The sequence below is a fragment of the Chelonoidis abingdonii genome, chromosome 3 (assembly GCF_003597395.2).
Source record: "Chelonoidis abingdonii isolate Lonesome George chromosome 3, CheloAbing_2.0, whole genome shotgun sequence".
Lineage (NCBI taxonomy): Eukaryota > Metazoa > Chordata > Testudines > Testudinidae > Chelonoidis > Chelonoidis abingdonii.
In genome coordinates, this window is record NC_133771.1 from 162,387,673 (window position 1) to 162,394,517 (window position 6,845).

Consider the following 6,845-nt stretch of genomic DNA (forward strand, 5'->3'; position numbering starts at 1 on the left):
TCAGTCATAATGCGGTATTCAACTATCCCTATATTGACTAGGTACACGTCACTTTAGGATGGGATGCAGAGATAAAGTTTCTTGACACCTTGAATGACTGCTTCTTGGAGCAGCTAGTTCTGGAACTAAAAGAGGAGAGGCAATTCCTGATTTAGTCGTAAGTGGAGCACAGGATCTGGTCCAAGAGGTGAATATAGCTTGACCGCATGGTAATGGTGACCATAACAATTAAATTTAACATCCCTGTGGTGGGGAAACCACCACAGCAGCCCAACACTGTAGCATTTAATTTCAGAAAGGGGGACCACACAAAAATAAGGAAGTTAGTTAAACAGAAATTAAAAGGTACAAAAGTGAATCCCTGCAAGCTGCATGGAAACTTTTTTAAGACATCATATTAGAGGCGCAACTTAAACGTATACCCCAAATTAAAAAACATAGTACGAGAACCAAAAAAGTGCCACTGTGGCTAAACAACAAAGTAAAAGAAGCAATGAGAGGCAAAAAGGCATCCTTTAAAAAGTGGAAGTTAAATCCTAGTGAGGAAAATAGACAGGAGCATAAACTCTGGCAAATGAAGTGTAAAAATATAATTAGGAAGGCCAAAAAGAATTTGAAGAACAGCTAGCCAAAGAGTCAAAAAGTAATAGCAAAAACAACTGTAAGTACATCAGAAGCAGAAAGACTGCTAAACAATCAGTGGAACCACTGGACAATTGAGATGCTGAAAGAGCACTCAAGGATGATAAGGCCATTGGCAAGAAACTAAATGAATTCTTTGCATCAGTCTTCACAGCTGAGGATGTGAGGGAGATTTCCAAACCTGAGCCATTCTTTTTACGTGACAAATCTGAGAAACTGTCCCAGACTGAGATGTCATTAGAGAAGATTTTGGAACAAATTGATAAACTAAACAGTAATAAGTCACCAGGACCAGATGGTATTCTCCCAAGAATTATGAAGGAACTCAAATGTGAAATTGCAGAACTACTAACTGTAGTCTATATCCTAGCATTTAAATCAACTTCTGTATCAAATGACTGGAGGATAGCTAATATGATGCCAATTTGATGCCAAGGGCTCCAGACGTGACCACAGCAATTACAGGCCAGTAAGCCTGACTTCAGTACTGGCAAACTGGTTGAAATTATAGTAAAAAACAAAATTGTCAAACACATAGCTGAACATAATTTGTTGGAGAAGAGTCAACATGGTTTTTGTAAAGGGAAATCATATCTCATCAATCTATTAGAATTCTTTGAGGGGGTCAACAAGCATGCAGACAAAGTGGATCCAGTAGATATAATGTACTTAGATTTTCAGAAAACCTTTAACACGGTCCATCACCAAAGGCTCTTAAGCAAAGTAAGCTGTCATGAGGTAACAGGGAAGGTCCTGTCATGGATTGGTACCTAGTTAAAAGATAGGAAACAAAGGGTAGGAATAAATAGTCAGTTTTCAGAATGGAGAGAGGTGTAAATAGTGGTGTCCCCCAGGGGTCTGTACTGGGACCAGTTCTTTTCAACATATTTATAAATGATCTGGAAAAAGGGGTAAACAGTGAGGTGGCAAAATTTGCAGATGGTACAAAACTACTCAGGATAGTTAAGTCCCAAGCAGACTGAGAAGAGCTACAAAAGGATCTCTCAGAACTGAGCAACAGGGCAACAAAATGGCAAATGAAATTCAATGTTGATAAATGCAAAGTAATGCACATTGGAAAACATAATTCCAACTATACATATAAAATTATGGGGTTTAAATTAGTTGTTACCACTCAAAGAAAGAGATCTTGGAGTCATTGTGATAGTTCTCTGAAAACATCCATTCAATGTGCAGTGGCAGTGAACAAAGCTAACAGAATGTTGGGAATCATTAAGAAAATGATAGATAAGAAGACAGAAAATATCATATTGATGCTATATAAATCCATGGTATGCCCACATCTTGAATACTGTGTGCAGATGTGGTCGCCCCATCTCAAAAGATATATTGGAATTGGAAAAGGTTCAGAAAAGGGCAACAAAAACTATTAGAGGTATGGAACGACTTCCATATGAAGAGAAATTAATAAGACTGGGACTTTTCAGCTTGGAAAAGAGACTACTAAGGGGGGATATGATAGAGGTCTATAAAATCATGACTGGTGTGGAGAAAGTAAATAAGGAAGTGTTATTTACTCCTTCTCGTAACATAAGAACTAGGCATCACCCAATGAAATTAATAGGCATAAGGTTTAAAACAAACAAAGGAAGTATTTTTTCACACAACACACCAGTTAGTCTGTGAAACTCTTTGCCAGAGGATGTTGTGAAGGCCAGGACTATAACAGGGTTCAAAAAAGAACTAAATAAATTCATGGAGGATAGGTCCATCAATGGCTATTAGCCAGGATGGACAGAGATGGTGTCCCTAGCCTCTGTTTGCCAGAAGCTGGGAATGGGCAACTGGATTTAGAATGGCCGGAGACCAGTCGAGAGATTTGTGTCCCTACCCACCTCTATCATCGGGGTTTAAGATTGACCAAAATAAAAACTAACAAGGAAGTGCAGGAGTAAAACTCAGATACATTTATTAAACTAACGGTTCAACACGGTAGTTAAACTGGGTATATTATAAAGAACTCCCAACACAGGTAAGTAAAGCAAACAGGTAAAGGTGAAATTATAACTATATTGACTGTGACCAAAAGGGTTTTACTCTCTTCCCAAGATGGGTCCCAGGTAAGGGGTATGGAGGACTTAAAAGGTCTCTACCATTTCTTGCAGCTTGTCTGGAGCCTCCTGACCTCGTGGCACGAATCAGGTCTGGAACTGACCAGCTGACTCAGCAGGGTGAAAAGTGGACCTAAGGCGACAGGTAGGTGGTAACTCTGTGGTATTTCTTCCTTCTTCCCTGCAGTGTCATGGGTGCATGTAAGATCTGGATGAGAGGGTGGCAGCTAGCAACTCACCCTTCCATGCAAGTGTGTTAAACCTTCCCACAATCCTAACGCATGATGATCTGGCATATACACCTGAGTACAGCACTCTGCCACTCAGATGGGCAGCCCTCTCCCTCAGACGTGCTAGCCCTTATATGCCCTACTGTTACTGGGCAGATCATAGGTCACATGGATATTTGGTTTCCTGCCTTTTGGCAAAAAGGGTGGGAAAGTGTCCCTAAGGAGGGGGAAGAAAGGCAGCCAAGATGGATTCCCTGTTGTTGTTGTTGTTAGGAATTCAAGATGGCATGTGGGTATTAACAACCAGAACAGAAATATAGAAATTCTCCCCCTACATGATGATTACCTGTTCCGTTTATTCCCTCTGGGGCACCTGGCATTGGCCACTTTTGGAAGATGGGATACTAGGCTAGATGGACCTTTGGTCTGACCCAGTATGGTCATTCATGTTCCTATCCCTTGGGAAACTAAACTAAATTTCATTATTTTTAATTCAGTAGTTCAACTACTGCTAAATTTAGCATTTAAAAAAATTACATAATCTTTGAAAATAACTGACACTTCACACCTAAATTGTACATCCTTCCTGAGCAGTACATAACTCAATGAAACACTAGTCTTCAGCCAAATCTCTGCACTTACTTAATTCTGGGAGCTGTCTTTCCCACACAAATATACAGTAGGTTATTTGTAGTTCTTTCATGTTTTGATAGTTATTTGGAAGATTAAGACATTTATATCAATGTCTCCACCCTAGTTAGAACTCTTTGTTAGTTTGGTTTAAAAGTAATATGTGGTTTTATAACACTGACACGAGCCATTTTCATGCCAAATGAATTGATGTGCCTTTCACTCAGCAATGTTACCAACTTTGATTCCTTTATTTAAAATGCTGTTCTCAACACATTTTCTCCTTGACTACTTTGCAGAAATAAGAAGCTCTTGTACAAAAGATGTCTAACTGCTGATTTGTGTCAGCATGTTCCAGCATTATAGCTAAATAAATGCAAAATGATTTTAATAATTTTTAATTTGTCTTTCTACGTGGCTTTTCATTGGAGGATTTCGAAGTGCTTTACAAACGTTAATGAATTAATTAAGAGTCAACCCCTCCGCCATCCCACAATGAGCTAGGAAAGTATTATTATGCTCACTTTACAGAAAGGAGTCTGAGATACAGATCGTTTAACTTGCTTCCTGAAGGTCACATGAGAAATCAAAGCTGGAAGCTGAACCCAGACTGACTGACTCCTAGTTCTAGATCCTCCAAAATATGTAGGCACCTAAATATCTCAGAGGATATGGGCCCAAGCACTTTAACTGCTACCAGGAGACCATGCTGCCCTCACAACCCAATCAAGACAAATTATTTCTATTTGTTCCAAAGATTAGATCCAAAATGTTTTAATTTTAAAATCAAGAGTTTACCCTAAAAAACTCTGAAATAGCATTTGTATTACAGTAGGGACCCATGTATCTAAAGAGAATGAATTGAGGGGGGGAGGCATGCAATTTATTTGGGCAATCAAAGGATTTTTAGGGTGACTGACACCATTGGAGAAAGAGAGGACCACCCCTATTTTCAGATGTCCAGGGTTTTCAGATAAAAGTAATTTGGATGATGGGAGATTTCAGATATCAAGGCTTAGATGATGGGGATATTGGCCAATGAGAGATTCCAGCCAAGAGGGGATTTTGGATCAGAGGATTTCAGGAGGTGCAGGGGGATTTAGGGGAAGAGGGGTGTGGGTGATGAGGGCTGGGGATGAGAATGGTGGGGGCTGTATTGGGGGATTTGGGGGTAAAAGGGATGTGGGTGACAAGGAAGGGTTCATGTGGTGACAGGGTTGGGGGTGAGAGGGGTGTGGGTGACAGGGAGGGGTTTGGGTGGTGACAGAGGGTTTGGGGTAAAAGAGGTGTGAGTGATGGGAAGGGATTCGGACGGTAATGGGGATAAGAGGGATCTGGGTGATGAGGAGGGATTCAGACAGGATTGGGAACAAGAGGGGTGTGGGTGATGAGAAGGGGTTCAGACAGTGAAAGGGATAACAAAGAGGTGTGGGTGACAGAGAGGGGTTTAGGCTATGATGGAGATTGGAGGTAAGAGAAGTTTGGGTGATAAGGAAACCTTCGAGTGGTGTTGGAAGTAAGAGGGGTGTGGGTGACAGAGAGGGATTTAGGCGGGGCTGAGGGTTGGGTGTACGAGGGGTGTGGGTGACGGGGACACGTTCATGTGCTGATGGGGAGTTGGGTGTAAAAAGGGTGTGGATGACAAGGGAGTATTCAGGCGATGTTGGGAGTAAGAGAGTTGCAGGTGACGAGGAGGGGTTCAGGCTGGGGCTGCCAACTCTGACTGAAACTACTCCAAGAGATTTTTTCCCCCAGTGTGACATGATGTCATTCTCTTAAAATATCCTATTAAAATTTCCTGAATTGCTTTCAGTAGTCACCAGGAGATCAATGCTGATTCTGGGAGACTCCAGGCCAATCCTGGAGAATTGGCAACCCTATTTCAGGCAGCGATAAGAGGTTGGGGGTAAAAAAGGTGTGGCTGACGGGGAGGAATTTGGAGAGACAGAGATTGGGGATACAAGGGGTGTGGGTGACAGGGAGGGATTCAGGGAGGGTGGGCGAGTTGGGTGTAAGAGGGGTGGGGTGTGACAGGGTGTTCGGGCAGTGATGAGGGTCGCATGTAAGAGGGGTCTGGGTGATGGGAGTGTTCGGGCAGTGATGGGGTAAGAGGGATATGGGTGACGGGGGTGTTTGGGCAGTAATGGGGGTCAGGTATAAGAGGGGTATGGATGATGGGGTATTTGGGGGAGTACAGGGGTCAGGTGTAAGAGGAATCTGAGTGACGAGGGTGTTCGGGCGGTGATGTGGGGTAAGAGGGGTATGGATGATGGAGTGTTCAGGTGGTGATGGGGTGTTTAGGCGATGACAGGTATAAGAGGGGTATGGGTGATGGTGGATGTTTGGGCGGTGATGGCGATAAGAGGGGTAGGGGTGACGGGGTGTTCGGACGGTGATGAGGGTAAGAGAGGTGGGGTGACGGGGTGTTTGGGCGGTGATGGGGGTAAGAGGAATGGGGTGACAAGAGGGGTGTTCAGGCGGTGATGGGGGTAAGACCAGTGGGGTGACGGGGGGTGTTCAGGCAGTGATGGGGGTAAGAGGAGTGGGGTGACAAGGGGGGTGTTCAGGCAGTGATGGGGGTAAGAGGAGTGGGGTGACAGGGGGTGTTTGAGTGATGAGGGGGGTTAAGAGGGGTGTGGGTGACGGGTAAGAGAGCTGTGGGTGACAGGGGGTTTGAGTGGTGACGGGGGTAAGAGGGGTAGGGGTGATGGGGTGTTCGGGTGGTGACAGGGTAAGAGGGGTAGGGGTGACGGGGATGTTCAGGTAGTGACGGGGGTAAGAGAACTGCAGGTGATGGTGGATGTTCAGGCGGTGATGGGTGTTAGAGGGGTGTTGGTGACGTGGGTGTTCGGGCAGTGATGGGGGTAAGAGGGGTGTGGGTGTCACGGGGTGTTCGGGCAATGACGGAGGTAAGAGAACTGCGGGTGACAGGGGGTGTTTGGGCGGTGACGGGGTAAGAGAGCTGCGAGTGACAGAGGGTGTTCAGGCAGTGACCGGGGGAAGGTAGCTGCGGGTGACAGGGTGTTTGGGCGGTGACAGGGGTAAGAGGGGTGGGGTGACAAGGGGGTGTTTGGGTGGTGACGAGGTGTTCAGGCAGTGACGGGGGTAAGAGAACTGCGGGTGACAGGGGGTGTTCGGGCTCTGACAGGTGTAAGAGGGGTTTAGGTGACGGGATAAAAGGGCTGTGGGTGACTGTATAGGTGACGCACTGACTTTTACCCCAGTTTTTCAAGCGGATTTTTATACATTGTACGAGCGAGGAGTGAAAACC